The sequence below is a fragment of the Triturus cristatus genome, chromosome 2_1, assembly GCF_964204655.1.
Source record: "Triturus cristatus chromosome 2_1, aTriCri1.1, whole genome shotgun sequence".
Lineage (NCBI taxonomy): Eukaryota > Metazoa > Chordata > Amphibia > Caudata > Salamandridae > Triturus > Triturus cristatus.
In genome coordinates, this window is record NC_140581.1 from 921319492 (window position 1) to 921342714 (window position 23223).

Below are 23223 nucleotides of genomic sequence, written 5' to 3' on the forward strand. Positions count from 1 at the left end.
ATCTTAAAAAAAACCACTCTGAATCCTGCTGAACAGGACAATTTCAGACATATATACAATATTACTCTTCTAGCTAACGTTCTCGAGAAATACGTGCAACAACAACTTAGCCAACACATCGCCAAATTCAACCTGCTAGACGTATGCCAATCAGGCTTCAGGCCAGATTACAGCTAGGCCTGGGCAGTGAACTTCGCTCCGTTCGCAAAGTTTGCGGAGTTTTGTACACTCCGCGGAGCTTGCAGAGTGCAGGAAACTCAGCTTCGCAATGTGCAGCAGATTTTTTTCCCCACAATGTGATCGTGAACAGTAAGTTCGCGATCGCGAACGGTAAGTTTGCGAGCACGAGCTACTGCTCGGGTAGAATTTCTACCCAAGCAGTAGGAATACCAGCACAGACTGCAGTCCGAACTGCACTCCGCCACTCGCTGAACTTCGCAGAGTTTTTTTTAACTTCGCGGAGTTCCGCATAGCAAAACTCTGCGAACTACGCCCTGGCCTAATCACAGCACTGAAACTACTATTCTCCACATAGTAGATGACGCCCTTCTAGCCCTAGACCAAGACAAAACGTGTCTCTTAATTCTTCTGGACCTATCATCGGCGTTCGAAACAGTTAACCATGAGAAGCTACTAGAACATCTTGAAAATAGGATGGGATTAAGGGGAACCGTCTCAAATGGTTTAAATCCTTCCTTCGTAACTGCTCCCAAAGATTTTTAGTTAATCAAAAGCTATCCACTCTTTCTCCAATCACAATTGGAGTTCCCCAAGGTTCAACTATCTCCCCTACACTTTTTAACCTCTACCTGGAACCGTTAGCTGAAATTCTGCGTATCGTCAACATCTCTATTCACATGTATGCAGATGACACACAGATCTACATCAAAATCACATCCTGAGAAGAGATCAAGACAATGAACGAGGCTCTAAAGCTAACTGTGCAAAGGCTTCCTAGCAACCAGCTCAAGCTGAATGCGCAAAAAACGTAATTCTTGCTAGTCTCCCCTCTTAAGAGTTCAACTGAGACACCGGAATGGACCAACTCGATCACTGCACTGAACTGAACCCCGACCATAGTGGACTCAGCCAAATCACTAGGAATCACACTGGACAAGAATTTGAATATGAGAGCCCATATCAACACACTGGTGAAAAATGCAAGGATTCACCAGAGCTACCTGAGAAAACTAAAACCATTCCTAGATATATCGGACCTTAAAAAGGCAGTTCAGGCACTAGGTATTTCTAGGATCGAGTACGGATGCTCAACCCTCTCCGGCCTACCCAAGATCTCAACGGCTCCCCTAAAAGCTTGTCTCAACGCAGCCGCAAGACTATTAACAGGTTCAAAACAATTCAACCCCATCTATCCGCAGTTCAAAGTGCTGAACTGGCTTCTGTACAAAGCCAGAATACAACTCAAATTGGCCTGTGTCACACACAAAGCGTTACACTCTAACTCTCCAGCGAATCTAGCCCAGAAAATTGGGGTTTCCGAAGGAGATAGGCCCTCCTGGTCTGCCAGGGCTTTGGTTCTGAAACCTCCCCTCTTCCGGAAGAAGAAAACATACAACAAAGTTTCTCTGGGGCCGCACCTAGAATCTGGACTTCGCTGCCACCCAACGTCAGAAGAATACCTTGATTATTGTCTAGATTAAAAAAGGAAGCAAAGACTTTCCAAATGGGAAAATTCTTTCCTTAACACTCTCAACACATTTACAGCTTAGCTGCCTAGCGATATGCTCTCTTCTTGACCTCTACCAGTGTATGCCAATCTGGATTTTTTTGATGTAGCCTATGTAATGTCTTGTATCATGGCTGTTGATATTCCATTTTGCTTCATTCATACTTCACTGTCACTTTATAGGGCAGAGACTGGTGCTGTGCAGTCTGTCTCTGCTCCCGCTAATGTTTGTTTTTTCCCTTAAGTTGTACCCATTTTGCCTATTCCTTCTCATTGCAATATCCTGTTTATCACGGCAAAACGTTCACATGATTTCATCTGTTCTGAACTTTTGTAAACATCTTGCTTAGCCTTGTACAGCTCTCTGACACCCTAATGAGTCATGTTCACGTTCTATAAAACACTAAATAAATAAATAAACAATTGATGGACAGAATACTGAACAATGTCAAACACTCACTCTCAGTCAAAGATCTGGGCCTAAATCCATCATTTTTTTGCTCACCCCATCATTTCAGCTGTGATCCAACCATATTCAAAACATTCTTGGCACTGCTCCCCATGTGAACAGGCCAGACAAACTGTCAGGACAGTTAGAGGGACAGGTATGTCCAAACTGAGGTGGCATGGTGAGCAAAATAATGGTGGCTTGGGATGCAGCCAGAGTGATTACCAAAGGCTGAGGTTAATTCTAGCATTCTATCCATCACGGTTTTGTATACATATTGTGCCACCCTAAGTGGGGTAGGTATGTCCAGACTTGGGTCTCGTGCACACTGTGTCATTAGAACTAAGCTGTACTTGACAGATGAGCCCATAACTTGAGCAAAACCAGTCCTGGGTCGCTTGTGTTTCAGTTAAGGGAGGCCTGGCTTGGCAGTTCGGGCTGGACTGTTCCTATTTTAGAAGGGTCAAGACTGATTTGCATATAGATGGGTCAAAACTGCGGTGACATGGTGTGCAAAATAACAGTCGACTGGTATGTGGCTCCAAGTGATTACCAATTGCTGAGATTAATTCAAGCATTCCATTCATCCCTGTGTTGTATACTTATTGTGTTCCCTTGTGACATCTTGGAAGGCAAATTAGTGCATTCGGTAATCTACTCATCTCATATCACCTTGTGCTAGAAATGAATTTCAGGTAGATTTCTCTCATATGCTCTGCCATATTTAGACAACTAGACAATATCAATTTCTATGTCTCTATTGTCCTGTGCTTTGCCTTTATATTCCATACTGCACAGCCTTATATCTTACATCTGTCTGACTTAGATGAGCAATGCAAACTTTGCACCACCTTTGTAGCCTTTGTTATATAGTTTCCAGTAATTATTACTGTAGAGATGCAGCCTCCTGAACTAGAACTAGAATTCTGTAGGTAAATCTTCCCCAATTATATTCATGGTTAACAGTGTAAAGTCTTCTACTAAACATTAAGGGCCAGATTTAGATTTCCCTAGCAATGCAAGGCCACCTTGCATGGCCTTGTATTGTTTGGTAAATTTGGAGTAACACAAGGCAGAGCAAGTTGCTGCCTTGCATTACTCTGCCCTGGAAAGGCATTCCATGGGTGGAGCGTGGGTTTTCCCACGAATCCACCTAGGGATTTTGGTGCATTCCCAGATTTACCAAGACTGGCAAACCTGGGAATAGATCAAAATGCCAGGGGCGGCTCCTCCATGTGGGTGGAGGAGCATCGCCCAACTGCTTTCTCACAGTGCGAGAAGCAGAAACATAAAATGGTATTATAAATACAATTTTATGTTTCTGCTTCTCGCACTGCGAGAAAGCAGAAGGGTTTGGTTGGGGGCGGGCGGGTGGGCGGTCCTGCTCTAGGGTAGGGGAGGAGTGGCTTGCCCACTGTTGTTGGCGCTGACTGGGGCCAACCAAACCAGTCATGCGCACTCTCGTTTTTCTCCATGAAGGCTGCATTCAGCCTACATGAAGAAAATGGCCTCCCCATAGATGGCTGTTTGGTCGGCGTCCCAACCAATCACAACGCTGCTATTACAGAGTTGTGATTGGCTTCAGGGAGGCAGGAAAGCAGGAGCAGAACCAGCAGTGAAGATGCAGGACCCGGGAAAGGTACGTTTTAAAAATTATTTTTATTATTAAAAACCATCCCTCACTGTGCGACCCCCCTTCCCTCACGACCACTCGCCCATCCCCCCACCCCACGCGACACAGCACCCCCCCACCCGTGATTTATTCCGGCCACAACTGCAAAATGCTATGCCATCCGAGTGGAGGCACAGTGGGGAAAAATATATTTATTTCTCCTTGTTGTTTCCTCATTCTGAGTATGCTGAGTGTGCTGCATTCTACAGCACACTTAGAAAGAGGAAATAGCCTAGGAGGATTGTTTTTGTGCAGAAAGGTGTCCCTTTCCTGCACAAAAACAATTCTACAACGTAGGCACCCTTGCACCACGGCTCAAGGGTACCTGCTTTGGCACCAGGCAGCATAATGTATGCCACGGCAAGCAGAAAGCAGGGATGCCTCATATATTGGTATAAATGGTGCATTCCTGCCCTTTCATGCAGTGCAGCAAGTTGTCTTGCTGCATTGCATGAAAGATTGATAAATTTGGCCCTAGATCTCTTTCACTACACCCAATAATATCAATAACTTCTTGCCCAGCCTAGTCGTACACTGAAAGAGTGCCCTTATTGGAATTTGCTTCCCATTTTGTGTCCCAGTATACTGTCTTCTGTATTCACCCATGCATGCTATTTGTAAGAGTTTATATGCCAAGACGCATACAAATCCATTCCTCTAACTAAGATGTCATCTTTCAGAACACTCTTTGGGATTTCTAAAACTTCGGTTTTTCGCAATCCATCTGGAGAAACTACTTATTTGACTATTGTAGTGTCTTAGAAAGATATATAGATTGAAGAGGGTATGACACATCGGCCAATAATTAGTGGATGTCCCATGCACCCTCTTTAGAGTGTATATCTAACTATAAACTCTAAAGAGGACTGGTGGGCTATTTGCCAATTTTTGGCAGATATCCTGCATTCGCCAAAGTTAAATAACCTCCTTAGTGATCTCATCAAAGAGGCGTCGTTTTAATTTGCTGTGCAATTTGACTGACAAGGCATTGCAATGTATGGACACAATCACTGGTTCAAGTGGCACATCATTAACCACCCCTAAATGTTGGAGTGACCACTAGTTTTCTTTTCCCATATTGCCACCTTTGTGGCCCATAATAAGAGCAAAGGCAACTAACCTGATTTTTGCATTGTTTCAGTAGTTGCGGGGGAGATGTGAACTCAACTAATCCCTCTCTTAGGTATGCCCGCCAACAGAGGGAACAGCACAGGCATGCACCAAGTCAGGGGGTGCGGAGCGGGTAGAAGAGGAAACAAGCATTTGCAATACAGTAGTTCTAGCATTTACGAGAGTTTGAGCTACTGGCATTGTAAGTGACAATAGCTTAAACTCCTGCAAATGCGAGACCTATTACATTGCAAATACTTTTTCGGCAAAAGCGCCCTTGCTGTTTTTTCATGTTAATAGAGGCCACGCCCCATTCTTTAGACGAGACGCGTCTAAAGAAAGGTCTACGACCGCCATTAAAGTGAAACTGCCGTATGTGGCGCTTTTACAAAAAAGAAGCACTTGCTTGAAAATTTGACAAACAAATGTTTTTTGTGTAAAAGTGCTCCATGGTGCAGTTTCACTTTAATAGATGCTGCGGACCTTTCTTTAGACGCGGCTCATCTGAACAAAGGGGCGTGACCTCTATTTATGTGAAAGCGTGGCATGGGGGGCTTCTAACAAAACAAATAAAAGGGAAAAAAACATGCAGCTGCGTTTGGCGCCGCAAATAAAACAAAGGCCAAAAATAAAGCGTTGGAGAGAGCGCGTCTTGCCTGCAACAGGCAAGTGAAAACCATTGAAAGAATTAGTGGTCGGAGATTGTAATTAAGCCTACCGAGTAACAACACAAGTAAGAGGGCCAGTCCTTATGGGAGGTTACAAGATGAGACAAGGCAGTACTAAGGAGGGAATACTAAGCCTATAGACCAATGAAAAGCCACAGTTTATAAAGGAAAATGACACAAGCCAATGAAAATTATGAGCAGAGAGTGGGCAGAGTTTCAGATCCATACCTGAATACAGCATGTCTCGCCGAGCAGCGTATGCACTGCCCAGGCTCGACCTAAAAAGCGTGGACTGCTGACTTTTTTTGGTGTGATCAGTTACTGCCTTCCTTTTAGGCAAACCTCTCTTCAGCTATTCTGTCACTTGACACCGAATGCCTCCTATATTGGACTACATTTATAACCAGTTTGGTAGACTGCCCCTGCCAGATGGGCCAGCTTGGAAATGCAAATATGTAGGCTGTTTTTTCCCTCCCATCACAGCCCACGGGACCAAAAACAAACAGCCCACACTGGCCCTGTCAACCTGGCCCATCTGTCAGTGCTAGATTGACCGACTGCCCGAAATTCCAGTTTGACTCTGAAAGCCTCTCTGGTTATCTGCGAAAGACTCACTGTTTTAAAATTACGTTCACAGTTAGAGCATCTTATCTTTTGTTATTCATTACCTGACAGTACTTTTTCTCTAAACATACTCTCATTCAGAAAAGTAATTTACATACTTGCACAATAGTTCTCAAATGATATTTTCCAGATACAGGATACTGAGTTTTTCACACCAGTCTGTCGCACAGTGTTCTATTGACAATGCTTACAATTCTTTATCCTACACCAATTGCTCCGCCATTAGAGCTTGTATATTAAGTCACATCGTTGAGGATTCTGGCGACCAGGAAAGTTCCCACATAGCTAAATTATCACAGAAAGCCTCTTTTCAAAACTTTAAAACAAACATGATTGTCCCTGTTTACGGTTTGGAGCTCTAAAACCTTCTGATGCCTTTAGTTGCTATGTGCATTGTCGATGACTCTTTTGTTGTACCATGAACCTTTGTTAACAAACTTTAAAATTAAATCACTAACCTCGTAGTCTCCTCTCCTTTCGTTTCTGTTTCTTTTTCGCCGCTGTGCTGTGGAACCAGATGGCTGGGCAAGAAGAAGATACTTTGGCTACATCACGCAGGTAAGTGCAAAACAACCTTCTTCGGAAACCAGAAAGCCAATATATAGGCTCCGGTAAGAAACAAAATGGCTGCCACGTCGCAAGACCTGTCAGACTCTCATTGAAGTATTACTTGATTTCCTCCAGGTTAGGCGTTCATAGGAAACCAATGCAATTTGGAGATGTCATGGGTCAAAGAGTCGTGGCAGGTCTTTTTTGGAGCTCCTAAGTTAGATTTCTAAGGAATATGAATGGCACCCTGGGTACTTGGATGCATAGAGTTGTAATTGGGGACAACAGGCTCACAAGCTTTTTTACCAACACCTATAGTGTAAAGTTCTTAGTTTGGGGTGTCATGAGAAGGAGTCCCAGATATTTATCGAGGCCCTTAGTGTTTTCCACTGTTACATTATATGTACATTATGACAATAAGGCTCATACACTTACCTGTATTCTCTCTCACAGCAGGGTGATTCAGTGAGACCCAAGGACAGGTAAAAGCAAAAAAAGGACAATTTCTGAATATGCTTGAGAGACTACTATCCCTGAGATATGGTGTAATAGGGGCAGACATATCAGGAACATATAAACCCCATGGGAAGAGGACACCATTGATGCAGGGAACAATCTAGACTGTACACAGAGTGATACATGGTCAATAGAAACACCAACAGGAAGACTGGGATGAGGAATTCTAGAACAGGGAGAAATATAAAGATACAGCATCCTGTCCAATACAGGACACATGAAAGTTAAATTAGGATATGAGGAGTTCATAATCTGCCCGCCTGACACGTACCCATACATCACGTTAGAGCATCAATAATGTCATTCACTAGAAGCTTACACTACATTAGGCGGAGCAACTGCACATCGTAGCACACCACCTCTATGACCACTAGTGTATTTGAAAAAGCATGATGGGCCACACTACAACATACACACCCCACATACCAATGCATACAAGTCTCCACAAAGTCCCATCCAAAAGACCCTAAAACATGTGTTGCAACCCTACATTTCCCACCATACCACTCCACCAAAATTCACATTGTACGTTTTTATATAGCAAAGCAGCCCAGCTTCCCCATAAGACACTGCAGTTCCTTGTATTAAACCATTATTGCAGTATATCACACCTCTTTCCATGGTGCCTTATCATGATACATGTGCCACCACAAAAAATGACCACACCACCCATGTCCAGCACCACATTTTGCCACATGTAACCACATTAATCCACACTACATTCAACAACAGTCCACCCCGTCACATTATGCTTCCCCCACACTACCTACTTCTTTGCTTATTTACTATTTTTAAGCACATACAATACCAGTTGAAAAAAGATTGAAGACTCCCAGCGAACACGGCAAACAGTTAATACAAAAATCAAAATGCAGTCAAAACATAAGAGCCACTCACATAAAATAATATGATGTCTCATCTCATTAGATTAGATTCACCTTCTCATAGCACATTGCATTGCCAACCTGGCTTATCATATTTGTTTGTTCTAAGAGTGTGTTTACCTGATAGGTGCTGGTGCCATGAAAAGTGAAATGCCCCAGCTAGCATGATACCATGACCATGCCTGAATGCACACCTCCAAACTGTTCACATTCAGATTCTTTTGGATCTCTCGCAAATGTTATTATCTGTGGGTGGGAGTGAGTGATTTTACATGTTGGGTGAAATAGCAAGATTTATTGGAAATAGACTTTGTCCATATGGTGGACAGGAAAAATGGATGCTGAGATATTTGTTATGTGGTTTGTTCAGCAGCAAATGTAACTGCAACTCGAGGGGGACTGGAGTATGTGTGAGTGGAAAGTGAGACCGAATATGTGCCAGTTTGGTAAATAATCAGGAAAGAGGGTTGACCTTGTGCCTACTCAAATAAGAATTGGCAAAGCCAACAGGTGTGGCAACACTGAACAACAAGAGCCACCCAGTGAGAGGATCACATCAGAGCTACCGGGCTCCCTGATAGAAAACAATGGCTTAGCACCATAGGAACAGAGCCGTCTCCCTGTGGGAGAGAAACAGCCAGGTGTGCTCACAATATGATTAGCATCTTTGCAGTAAAGAAGAGGAACTGCTGGACACCCTGGCTATGTGAGCAGCGTACTAGTGGCAGGGAAGAGGAGCTTCTGGGCAGTGATCTTAACATTAACAAAAAGAATAAAAAGGCTGATGCATTCAATATTTTACTTCATACTTTGATGCTTCTCACAGAGCAGTCATATCTTTATTTTGTTACTATAGCAGGGTTTTTAAAAATCTTTTTGACAGCACTTGTGTTCTAGCCTGAAACTAAGATGGCTGCTTGGCGGCAGTGGAAAGTGCCTGCAGCAAAGTTGTCTTATGGCCTTATTACGAGTTTGGTGATCCATGGACCGCCGTACCAGTGGGGCCAATCTGACAGGTGTATTACGAGTTGGGTGGATTGGCTTTGGGAAAACCGATACCGAAGTGCTGACACTGCCAGCCAACTCTAAGCGTGGTCGCAGAGCGAGCCTATGAGGCTGTGGGAGGCTCGGACCGCCAGTGAAACTGCCTTCCCAATTGCAAATTGCTTTACTGTCGGCGTGACCATGGCAAGCCAACTACCACGTCTAAGATAGAAGAAAGGGAGGGATATAAGGCCCAAACTCACCTCTACTCATCTTCTAGCATCATGGAGTCCATCGTATATGTCCTGCTGCTGCTCTACCTCTTCAACCACCTTCAAAACCTAGTCCGTTGCAGACTAAATCGTCGGTAAGTCATACAACTACCTGTTGCCATAGACTCCTCAGCAATTTGATGCATCACCATGGAAGAGGCAAGGGAGTTGGGGTCCTTAAGTAATTTACACATATACAGGGACCCTGTCTGGGATTGTTTCATTCCAATCATCAACAATACAGCTGTAAGATGCCCTCCTAGGCCAAAAACACTGGTACTGCAAAGGCACATTGTACACATATGGTCATGTATTTGCACATTATATACAGTGATAGTGATGTGTGTATTATTTAGTGTTTAAAAATACCGCATTTTCAACAATATCACACCTATTAATGTCTGTCACACATAACTTTATCCCTTTCTTACTAGTCTGCCATGTTACTTCTGATCTACACTAGTCATGCAGCTTACCATTACGCAAGTGTTGCTAAAGTGACATTGAATTGACTGCAACTGCCAGGAAGCCTTGTGACTGGAACTCTAACCAATATGCTAGATTCATTTTGCCCCTTTTCACTTGTCTCCCATGTTACTACTGATCTACACTATTCATGAAGCTTACAATTACTCAAGTGTTGCTAAGGTGACATTGCACACATATCAGGTCCTGTATGACTTCAAAGATACATCTGTATGGATGTGTCTATAAAGTGAAACACACCCTCTCTGCAACAGCTCTTATTGGACTCTCACACATCACCCACGTGAAAAGGCAGTGTCAGTCTATTAGTTTACATAGATTCACTGTGAGAAACATTCTAAGGGCACAATGGAAACATTCTCTGCAGGATAGCTATGCCTCTATCACTGGGTACACTGAAAGGCTGGGTCACTGGGGCACAGTACATTTTGCACATGCCTGACATACACCATGTGCACTGGACCTGGGAACTCAAATATATCAGGGACAACCAATAGCAAAGTGTCACGAATATGTAGGCAATGGGCAAGTGCAACTTATGAAAGCAAACACAGCATTTGGCACACATCTAGAGGAAGTAGCTGTAAGGTACACACTGCAAAATGGACACATGTCCATGCAGAACTACACAAAGTTATAACAACTTGACATCCTCCATGTGTGGAGAAACAAATATCTAATTTCAACACATCTAACACATATCCAACCTATATCATATGGAGGAGTGCAAAGTAAATAATGTTGACAGTGGCCAGGCCAAGCTGAAATACCACATAACATGTCACCCAATGCCATGTCTGTCCCATCGGGATGTCATCCCACATAGACATCCACCCACCATTTTCCCCTGTCCTGTCTAACTCCAACACTGGCAAGGCACAACATACTAACCACTTTAACTGGATCAGCAATCAGGGATCAAACAAACACAACTGTACTCACACATCACTAACTAAACAATAACATCAAATAAATAGTTAAGTAATGGTGAATGAATGAATATTACATTTATAAAGCTCTAACTTAGCCCAAGGGTGTCAAGGCGCTACAGAGGGCTGATGCACAACCGAAAAAAAATGCTCATACTGAAGTCTGTGTAAAAAGCCAGGTTTTCAAGGCTTTACGGAACAGAGAATGTGACCCAAGACCAGATAGATCATCAGGGAGAGAGTTCCACAACCTAGCAGCAGCGGTGGAAAAAGCCCTGCCTCCCCATCTAACCTTTTTATACCTGGGAACTACCAGCAAATTCTTGCTGGCAGACCTGAGTTGCTTGGTAGGGGTATAGCGCTGGAACATTGCTTTAATGGCCTTAGGGCCTAGGCCGTAGTAGGCATTATGGGTCAGGCATAGAGTCTTGAAGAGAATTCTTCGATCCAGAGGTAGCCAGTGCAGCGAAGTGAGGGAGGCCGAAACTGAGTGGTACTTTGGCAAATCCATCACCAACCTTGCTGCAGCATTCTGTACTAACTGTAGCCATCGCAGCAAGCCTTTGTTAATGCCCAGATAGAGGGCATTACAATAATCAAGTCTGGACATTATCAATGCAATCAGTGCCTGCTTTCATGATGCAAAGAAGAGGAACAGGGAGATTTTCCAAAGAAGCCTGATTAATCCAAAACAAGTGGACACTGTTCTGCTAATCTGAAGGTTGGGAGACAAAGAAGTCTCCACTATAACCCCCAGATTCTTCCCATGAGGTACAGGGGATGGGCAGCTGCCCAGAGTATCAGGCCACCAAACATTCGACCAGATGTTGGTTGCCAAAAATCAAGATCTCGGTCTTTTCCCCATTCAGTTTGAGGTCGTTTTCCACCATCCAGGATGAGACTGCCTTCATGCAATTTTTGAAATTTGCGACAGATTTCCTAATGCTGTTAGTAATGGACACCATGATTTGTGTGTCGTCAGCGTAAGACAGCACCTCAAATCCAAAGGATCTCACGACCTTGGCCAATGGGGCAATGTAGAAATTAAAAAGTGTTGGGCTTAAGGAGGAGCCCTGCAGAACTCCACATAACAACGGGTTAGAAGCCGAGTAGTATTGGCCCATTTTCACTATCTGTGCCCGTTCACTAAGGAAGGAGGCAAAAAGCCCAAGGGCCTTGCCCCCAGTCCCTATCTCCTTGAGGCGCTTCACCAGCCTCAAAGGAGACAGGTTATCAAAAGCTGCGGTGAGGTCAAGAAGAACCAGCAGGGTAGTATGCCCTGCGTCAACCTGGACCCGAATGTTATCAAAAACCGCCGTTAATGCTGACTCAGTGACTATGATGGCTTCTAAAGTCATGCTGCGAGCCATCAAGCAACTGGTGACCCAATAGATAGGAGCTATGGTGTGAGTTCAGGTACCTTTCCATGACCTTGGCTGGGACCGGTAGCAGAGAAATGGGGCGATAGTTTTTTAATTCCGTAGGATAATGGTAGGACTAATGTCTTTAAAACTGTGACAGTTTTTAATGAATTGACTTAAACCATTCCAAAAAAATAAACAAAGGCTAATGGCCAGTCCATTCATAGTCCATGTGCCACAGCACAATGCTGTGCCACCAGAATTGCCCTTACTGACACTGCTAGGGAACCTCCTCACAAAGGGGCATCTATTGGGCATAGTAGGCACCTCGAAGATGGTATTTGGGCAGAGGATTAGGGAGGAATAGGTTTCTCCATGGGATGAGGCTTTTTGGGTTTGTGGTCTATTGGGCTGGGTTTGGGTTTACAATTTCTTTTCTATTTTGGGCTGGGAGTCTGTTTTTCATGGGTGGAGTGGGAAGTGGAAAGGATGGCTTTTGGCGTGGGAGGGTTTTTTGGAACTTTGGGAGGGGGTCGGGTTTCACTGGGGTAAGGCCAAGGGCAAACATGTCAGATTCACAGGAAAAACAGTAGGGTGTTTGGTATGAAGTTCGGTCTGGGAGGAAGAGGGAGTTGATGTGTGAGATGAGCCTACTTTGTGCACTTTGTGTGTATTGGTGTCTGTTGTGTGGGTGACTATGAACCTTTTTATTTTTTGGGTGGGAGTGTTATGGATGTGCTGGGTGTTGTGGAAGGGTCTGTGACTGTTGGTGTGGTGTCTTGGGATATGGGTGTTGTGGAAGGGACTCTGGCTGTTGGTGTGGTGTCTGTGGGAATGCTTGATATTGTGGAGCGGTCTGTGGGTGTGAGTGTGGTGTCTGCGGGTATGGGTGTGTCTGTGGTACTGTGGTCTGCACTGGCTCCCCGTCAACAAGAGGATAACCTTCAAGCTCCTCACCCACGCACACAAGGCACTCCACAACACCGGACCAGCGTACCTCAACAGACGACTCAGCTTCTACACCCCCACCCGCCAGCTTCGCTCCACTGACCTCGCTCTCACCACAGTCCCCCGCATCCGAAGAGCAACCTCCGGCGGTAGATCATTCTCCCACCTCGCCGCCAAGACCTGGAACACCCTCCCCATCCAGCTACGGCAGACCCAAGACCTGCTGCCCTTCAGAAGACTCCTCAAGACCTGGCTTTTTGAGCAGTGGCAGCATTTCCACCCCCCCCCAGCGCCTTGAGACCCTCACAGGTAGGTAGTGCGCTCTACAAATGCTATGATTGATTGATTCATTGATTGTGGATGGCTATATATGTATTGCTGTGGTACCTTGGTGTATGCTTGGGGTAGTTTGGGTGGTTTGGGTGGTGAGTGTCTGCTATGTGCATGTATGTTTGAGTTTTTATGACGTCTTGCATTTGTGTGGGGTACTTTTGTCTGCTAAAGTATGTGCATGCTTAGGTGTGAATGTGCTTGTGATAGGAAAGGGAATAGGGAATGTGGATGGAGATGGGGCAGAAGCGGGGTGAAAGGTTAGTGTGGGTGGAAGACTGCTACGAGGAAGAGGCCAGAGCCTGTAAAGATCTCTGTAGGCCAGACATTGCAGTGTGAATGACTTCCAGGTAGGCAACTACCTGGGTCAGCTTGTTGTCTTCCTCCTGGGTGGCATTCAGCAGTGCAGTCTGACCCACAGTGATGCTCCTCAGGAGGTAAATAGCCTCCTCACTCAGGGCAGCAGGACTAGAAGGGGTAGGGGCTGAGGTGCCTGCAGCAAAAGAGATGCCTCCCGTCTTACATGAGCAGGAATGGCCAACTTGGGTGAGAAAACAGGGAGGGTGGTGATGGAACTGGGGGTGGTGGACAAAGGATGAAGGTACAACTGATCCTGTTGGGTCTGCCACCATTTTGGAGTGTCCACCGAAGGATGACTCAGATGATGGCTGATGTCCTTTGGGGCACTCCTTGCACTGTCCTGGTCACTGAGTCCCTCCGTGTCTGACATATCACGCAGGAACCATAGTGACCAGCTGTGTTCCCACTAACATTGGCCCCTTTTCCTCCGCTTGCCCTGGATGTATCTGAAATGACATGGAACATGGATTTATCGCATCTGTGTTTCTACACCCGACCATCAGAAATCTCCAGAAAACATTGAGGAAGTCCACATAGCACACCACCTTCATGGTTCACTCCATAGGCTTCTAATTCAGCATTAGCACAAGCATGCATGCTAGATAACCTGAAACAGTTGGGTCCACTCATGTCATAACCCCAGACAGGCCAAAATGCATTGATGGAATACTCTACACTCCACCCTTATGTCCATACTAGGATAGCTGATCACTTTGTATACTTTGACACTTGTATACCATTGCAGTAAGATGTAATCAAATAGGACGGATCCAAGTGTGAGATTTACATAATGCTCACACAAGCCCCAGAATGAAACAAATATAACTATTACTCATGACACATCAGGATGTCATGATGGTCAAGTGGTACACCAATGTCCCATAATTTACTGTTGTGGCAGACATCATGTCATATGCAAATCCTCCTTGCACACTATTGACACTTTGCACTCCAAATTACATCATATGTCCACTACCTGAAAAGTCAAATGAAAGCTGTACACATGTAGTTCTTCCATGTATCACATTTAGCTGATAAAGTTCCCTGAATACTTTGAGGTCCTAACATTTGGGAGATAGATACTCTGAATTCACACAGCACAAGACTCCATATAGACATTTGAACATCCCCAACCCTTCTTGGTACAGAGGATGGCACCAGTCAGAGATTATATATCCACACGCCAATACGCCTTTGAATGATTTTGGGTGTCCCTGAACATCTATGACATGAAGATGTGGGATCCCTAGATTCCCAACGGACAGGCACACCACACCACTCTTTGGTATTGCATACTCAGATTGCCTTGAAAGGATCAGTGTAGACATTCACATAGGTTCCCCACAGTTCTACATCTCACTCCCTCATGCATGTCACCAGTCAGTAACTGAGTGTATTGAAACACTATTGCAGATGAAACATCAACTGCCAAACAAACACTAGCCAGCATGTAAGCACTAATGCCCATAGCATAAGTGATGTTTACACTCTCATTTCACTGTATAACTGGTATTTACCAATGGAAACTGTTGTCCAGTCACTGCATGTACTGTGAACTCTGTCATATCACATGGAATAGGGCCTCCATCACATTAGAGTCAGTAGTGAGGGTATAAAACTCCTCACACAGGAAAGACCAGTTGTCTGTGTGGTACAATTGTCACCCAGATTTACTGAGGAGATGATTACTCACTTCAGCCAGGTGTCTGCTCAAAAGGGTAAAATTGGATGTGGACAGGACTCTGCTGTCTTCCAGGTCAGCAAGAGAATAGGCACAGCACAGCAGCATCCACCTACTATCTCACTTACACTCACAATAACTCATCTTGTATTTGGCCATGCTTGCCTGTATGACATTGGCCAGGACTCACCCTCTTGTCTCTGCTTTTGTGCCCTCAACTGCCCATCAAGTTCCGGGTAGGCCACAGGCTAGTATGCAGGCCATAAGGGGGGTAAAGTTCTGGCACGCGTCCCTTCCATGTTGGGAGGAATTCCCCAGCTGGTCCTCCTTGATCTTCCAGGTCCAGCTCGCAGTTCCTCCCACCTCTTCCTGCCATGGTTACTACACCTGTTGTAGACCCCTAGGGTCCGCACCTTCTGGGTGATGACGTTCCAAATGGTCTTCTTCTGATGGGCTTTGACCTGTATGGATGAATAGATGTAGATACAGATTGTAACTGGAAGTTTGAGGATATCTGTCAGCTTGATAGACATTATGTTAACATCTAGCACAAGCCTTCATCAAGAGTCAACATGTTACATGTGTCTCTGTCACATGCTACTCACAACTGAAGCATGGATACACACTTTTGTGGTCATCTGATGACTAACCTCAAACCTGGTCATGACCTACAGTGACTGAGGTAGCCCACAAACATCATGTATGCCAGGCCCATACTACATGGAATGTGATGTGAGACACCATGACACACAACACCCCATTTGGACCTTTTGAAGGGTAAACTACCTGTGCATGACTGTCCAGACACCTTACCTGCCAGGTCCATTGCATTGATGCATATGGTCCTTAGAGGCAAGAAGCATTGTATACACAACGTCCTAAGACTAAGGTCACAAGTTAAGGGCTTGTATGTGTGACATTGAGAGCTACCTCTCTGGGGGCTGTGTGGACATGTGGATTACTTATTTGAATATCATAGCAAGTCAACATAAGTTTGTGTGGTGTGTACTGCCATCACATGACACCCCTTTTGCCACATGAGGTACAGTAACTGTGATGACAATCAACATATCATTGTATGTGTTGTGTGATAGGAAATACTGTAGCCAAGCAAATGATTTACATTTCCAAATCTTTGCAAAAGTAACCCACTATCCACACTGTTCATGTCTCAAATGTGCAATAGGCTTGCACAGTGGAAGCAACTCGATTAGAAAAGTGTCAACAAAACTGTGTGAGCAAGGGGACAGTCATTGTTGACAGACACACATCGACACTGTGGTTCAATGGAAAGACGTATAAGGTCAGGGGATTACCTCAGTCGCCATGCCTCATATTATCTATCTTTTCTAAAGAAACAAGGAACCCTGGAATTCAGAGGAACTTAGGGTGTGCATGTGTATAACAAAAACAATGTCCCCTTCCAAGACTGATTAATTAATAAGACATAGAATTACTATGAAAAGTACGTATATAATCTCCAAATGGAGACTTAAATCATTTATTCAGTCAAACATTAATTCAGTGCCAGAAGCAATAATGAAAAGAATGAGTGGGCAAAACCACAGACATCACAAGATTTCCAGGCCTCAGGCATCGTACATTTGGGTGACTAAGAAGTAAATGCACACTCTGTAAGTCACACCCCCAGTCCAGGAATCATGGACATAACAGTCCCTGAAGAGGTTCCTGTCGGGAAGGGACTAGACACCATCTCTCCCATTACAAGGGAAGATTTCTGTAAGGAGCTTTCGGCGCTGAAGAGTGGCTCCCCCTCGGACCCCATGCCCATCCGGATCCTCAAACAATTTGCTGATCTCATTGCTGGTCCCGCAACTGATCTCCTGAATGCCTCCTTCACCTATGGCATAGTTCCACCTAGCTGGAAGCAGGCCACTGTCAAGGCTCTTTTGAAAAAGCCCGACCTTGACCCTGCTGACTTGGCAAATTACCGTCCCATCTCGCTTCTGCCTGGCCTGAATAAGATCGCTGAGAAGTTTGTCAATCGCCAGCTCTCCTGTTTCCTAGAAACTAACAACTTATTAGGTCGGACACAGACTGGCTTTCGACCTGGCCAGGGAACCGACTCGGCTTTGATAGCAATGGTCGAAGAAGGCAGATGTATCCTGGATTCAGGAGGATCTGCTGCAATGGTCCTCCTGGACCTAAGCGCTGCTTTCGACACGGTGGACCATAATATCTTGATCCACCGTCTGGGAAAGATGGGGATAGGAGGGTCGGCCCTCCAGTGGCTTCAGTCTTATTTGAGTGATCGTTCCTATCAGGTCTGCGATGGCGATCTTAGATCTCTGCCTACCCCCCTCCTATGTGGAGTCCCGCAGGGCTCCTCATTGAGCCCAACGCTCTTTAACGTCTATATGGCCCCATTGGAGGAGGTGGTGGCCCCCTTCGGGGTGACAATGGCAACCTACGCAGACAACACTCAACTGATTGTCTCTCTGTCCCCGTCGGAACGCCAGGGGGCGAAGTTTGCGGCTTGCCTTACCAACATTATGGCATGGATGTCGGACTCCCGGCTAAAACTGAATGGGACGAAAACGGAGCTTATGCTCCTTGGCAATTTATGCTCATCATTGCCCAAATGTATGTGGCCAGCTAGTCTAGGCGCCCCCCCAGCCCCAAGGGCACCATTAAAAGTCTAGGTGTATGGCTCGAACCAGAGCTGTCTATGATCACACAAGCCAAACGAGTGGCAGGGACGTGTTATGGGCTGCTCCGGTCAGCCCGAAAAGTCCTGTCGCTTCTCCCTGATAATTCCAGGAAACTATTAGTTCAGGGATTGGTGCTTTCCAGGCTTGATTATAGCAATGCCCTTTTCCTGGCGGCACCTGAATCCACACTGAATGTTCTCCAAAGAGCTCAAAATGCAGCGGCACGGATGCTCACTGGTACTGCCAAATGCTCTTCAGCTCGGCCCGCCTTGAAGGCCTTGCACTGGCTACCTATTAGAGAGCGCATTAAATTTAAATCTCTATGCATAGTGTTCAAAGCCTTACAAGGATCGGGTCCTCCCATTCTAAGAGATTTGGTCCTCTCCTACAAACCTACGCGAGCCCTTCGCTCTGAAGATGGGAATCTAGTAATGATACCCAGAGCTAAAAAGGCGAAATCGGGTGGACGTCGGTTTTCCATTAATGCAGGTCAACTTTGGAATGCTTTGCCGATGGCTCTGCGTAAAGAACCCAACTTGGCAAAATTCCGCAAAGCATTGAAGACTTACCTCTTTCCTCTGTAGGTCTCCCCCTGTATCTTGGGGTAGTGGTTCAGTACATTGCTAGCGCTGGGACGCTCTAGGGCAGCCATGCACTTTAGAAATCTTTTTTTCATTTCATTTCATTTCATTTCACAATACATAAAAGTATCTTTGGTTTTTAGAGAATATACATGTAACTATTAAAGTCAAGACACTGACGTCGACGACGTTTTGATCCCAACTAAGGTAGAGGGATCATCATCAGGACACAAAAATTTATGCCTGAGAACTATGCCTGTTAGGAAAGAGAAGAAAAAAATGTAAATTAAGGGAAGTGAGAAGTCAAGGGAGAGAGCAAGAAAAGCAGGAGGAGTAAGGAAGGGGAACGGATTAATGTTTGACTGAATACATTATTTAAGTCTCCTTTTGGAGATCATATACGTAGTTTTTATTGACATTCTATGTCATATTATCCATGTAACAGCTGTCAGGGCTACTAGCGAGAGAGATAACTCTTTCTGGGAACATCCATGGATCAGCAGGTCTACAGGGATATTACTATGTGCATCTCTCCTGCCACAGTAACTCTGGGCCAGGCTGGGCCATGGTCCAGACTGCCCACATACCAGTGTCAGGCCTTGCTGTCTGCAGGCTGAGGCTACTTATCCCACATGAACCTCACATTTCCACCAATTCAATAGAGAAAAGGGAAACTTCTGGCCATTCCACATGTGAACATGTGGTTGTTTGGCACTCTGAAGGGGTCTCTGAGGTAGAGCTACCTCCCAGACAACTGTTTTACAAAGTCTGATGTGGGCTGGTTGATAAGTGGAAGGGTACACTTGGCTAACATCATCCTCAAATGCTTCTAACAGTATACAGACATGGCACATGGTCTGAACCCATACATAACAATTCACATATACCATGATCTTACTTGAGAACTCATTGTAGCTATTGCGAATCTGAGCTCTGCATGGAGATATGCATGTAACATAAGTAGAAATCACCCTTATCACACATTCCAATGGTGGGCTTCTCTCAACAAAGGACAGTGCCTCATAATCCATTATATGTGTGTCCTATGTAGGGACTACTCCATTTCACCAAACAACACAATATTGTTACTGTCTGGAACTCAGAGTCACATTGTAGCATAAGGGAACAAAAAGGAAGAAGATGAACAAAGTGAATAGCTGTATTTGACCTGCTCTTCTGGTAAGCCATTGAGCCGAGAATAGAGGGGAAGGACCTCCCGCACCAGGGTCTCCAGCTCCTCTGAAGTGAAGGGACGGGCCCTCTCCCTTGTACTGAGGTTCCGTGTGAGACGGAACGACACTTTTTGAGTGGTGACGAATATGGATGAGTTTGGTGTCTACGAACCGCAAATGACGAGTATAGTGGGTGTACGCAGTTTCGCTACGCAACCACGTATGGTTCGTCTCATTTTTGGGTTTGTTCATCCGAACCCTCGGGTTCCATTTTAGATACGGCATCCATTTTGCTTCTTGCCCTCAAGTAGCCAGCGAACGGACGTTGCCCGCTTCGTGACCCTGGGACTCCCAAGCTTACACGAGGGACACGTGTTTCTTTGAGGGTGACTTTTACGATAAGGGAAATGACACGGCGAAGGCAGATGGCCCCGCTCGAGACTCATCTTGCCGTGCTAGCCTATTGTTTCAGTCATGCATGCATTTGACACGAGGTCTTTGATCCTGTCATCAAGTTTCCTTTATTACTCCCGACACTCTTTTCTAACCTGTTGTGCATCCTTGTCCTTTCTTTGCATCTGTTTTTGTCCCCTCTCCTAATGTGTTTACGGTCAGAATGGAATGTGTTTTATTGCGGGGTAGATATGTTTTTACAGTTGGGAACCGGCAATGCTGCTGTAATTATGTTCCGGCCTCCTGAAACATGAACACAACTCTTTTGAAGTTTATTGTGGGAACTGAGTTGTAACCTTTGTTCGCCATACTGTGCAATGGCAAAAACGTGTATAAAAGGAGCGATCCACTTTTGCAATTCGAAGCAGTCTCCGAGAACCTACACGTTGTGTACTTCTTGTGATTTCTGTATCCCTGCAGTAAATAAACGCTGATCTCTGACGTCGCTGGAAGTGTCCCGTGTCTCTGTGTTTTGTACGCCAGAACAGGTAACCCATGAAGGTTTCAGGTGTTGTCCCCTGGCACCGCTGGGTCTTAGAATAACCCAGTCCTTCAGTTGGCACCCAACGTGGGGCGACATCAGCGGTACCGGTCCAAAGCCCGACGATCGTGAGGAACTTCGTGTGAAATCTCCGAGGGAAGGTGCACCCCACTTCATCGATCCAGTTGTCGAAATAAGTGGCCCGACGTCTTTTCCCGCGAAGATCCCCGCCTCCTGACGGCTGCGATGGACTGATGCCCTGACTGTCGACCTGTTTTGGCGCCTGGCGTAGTCCTTTGTATGGCGAGACGATAGACGGGCCTTCCTGGTGACGCCATTGTTCTTTCAGTTAAGTATTTGTGGGTCGCTCCCAGTGGTCCTTTGTTGTTTGCATGGTTCCATAGCATTTGTGGTTCTTAGTTGTTGGGTTTTATTTGACGATTGCAATTGCCAAAACCGAGGGTCTTGCATTTTTGTGCGAGGACATCATAATTCGATAGCCCTTGAAGTTTGTAAACTCGGTTAGTGTGCATGATGCCTGGCCGTAGTACTTTGTTTGGGTTTCTTAAATGTTGCAGAATGGATTCCCGGCTGGAGGATTCATGTCCGATACCTCCGGTTGGAACTCCAATTTATGAGCTCTATAGTCGCCATGGCGTGGGTCCTATCGTATATAACGAATATTGGGTTTGTTACACTAAAAATGATGGTGTTCTTAGTTGGCCATCACATGGTAGTTTCGAAACTGCCGTTTTAGATAATTTGGAAGCTAAACTGTTTAAAAAGAAGGCTTGGCCAGCCATGTTTGATTCCTTCCGGTTATGGCGTAAAGAGGTCAAGCAGAAAGAAATCAAACAGAGTAAGAAAAATAAGAGAGAAGGTGTCATTACGGTGATGCGAAATGCTGAACAGTATCAGCGAGACAAAGATGAGAAAGAGCAGGAAATTAGTGCTCGACTTCATCATATGGCGGTGGATAAATGTTATCCGGTGTTACCGTCTACTGCCGATAAGACGGGAGAAGAAGCGATAGAAGATTCGCTACTATCTTATCTGTTGAAATCACCACCTCCCTATGCTCCAGATACTGTGGGTCCTGTGATTCCTCCTATTCCTCAACCTGCTGTTTTGGCGGCTGCTGGTCAGCCCGTCGTTCCTCCCGCTCTCTCGAATCCTCTTGTGCCGCAAATTGTTCATCCTCCTTTACCGGCTTTTCTTCCTACTGCGCTTTTCCCAGCCCCTCCTCAGCCTGTCGTTCCCGCTACTCCTGGTGCCGCGTCCACTTCTACTGTTTCCACTCCTACTGTTGTCGCTCCTGTGCCTTCTTCTTCCTCTCCTTCTGTTCGTAGCCGTCTCCTGAATGCTGTTGCTACTCTTTATTCTTCGCTTTTTGGGCCAATACTTGGATCGACTCTTTCTGATGTTGCTCAGAGGCGCAGCCAGCTTCCTGATGGTAGGGAACGTGAATCGTTGGTAAAAATGGCACGTAAATGGATTCGTAATCCTGTTTAGTACACTTCGCGTATAGTGTTTGAAACATTTTCCCAGTTTAATGCGCCCACGCAACGATTCGTGTTTGAGGAAATGTGTAAATCGTTGAAGGAAGAGTGGGATCATGATGTGGTCGATAGTGTACCGTCTGAGGTTTCTGAGCTCCAGCATCAATTTACAACTGGTGTGATTGTAGGTGATAAGGTTCGAGCTGCTCTAGAACGCCTGCTATCCTTTCGATGTACAGTGCAACCTCGAGCACTGTTTAAAGACGAGACCGAAGAGTGGATGGCAAAACCTGGTCAATATCCTATGCGGGAAGTTCCCCCAGTGTGGATGCCAGGTGATCCTAATGCTAATCCTGCTGTCCCAGGACGTTTTCAGAGAGTGTGGATACACCTCCCTTGGAAGCGATCGGAAGTTTTGCAGGTGAAGCACACTTTGCCCGATCCCCGTAAAAATCCTGCAGGTTATTATAAGGAGTTGTCCCAACTAGTGGATGCTACTGTTATGAATCTTGCTGATATCGACATGTTGTTTGGCAATGTAGTGCCTCAGCCGATTTGGGCGAAAATTCGTCACGAGAATCACGCGGCTGAGTTAGGCGGTGACTGGGCTGCCCTTACGGCGGCAGACGCCCAGCAAGTTGGTGGGGCTAAACCTGAACAGCTTATTGTGGATTTGCCCCAGAGGATAATTACTCTTATGAAAACGCTTATGCCAGCAATGCGCGTCAATTGGGACAAATTGTCCGCGTGTAAGCAAAAGAGGGATGAGAGTGTCTCCGATTTCTTTACGAGATTTGAGGAAGCATTTGTTGATCATAGTGGTCAGGACATGAGTTCGGAGGGTGGTCAGCGGTTG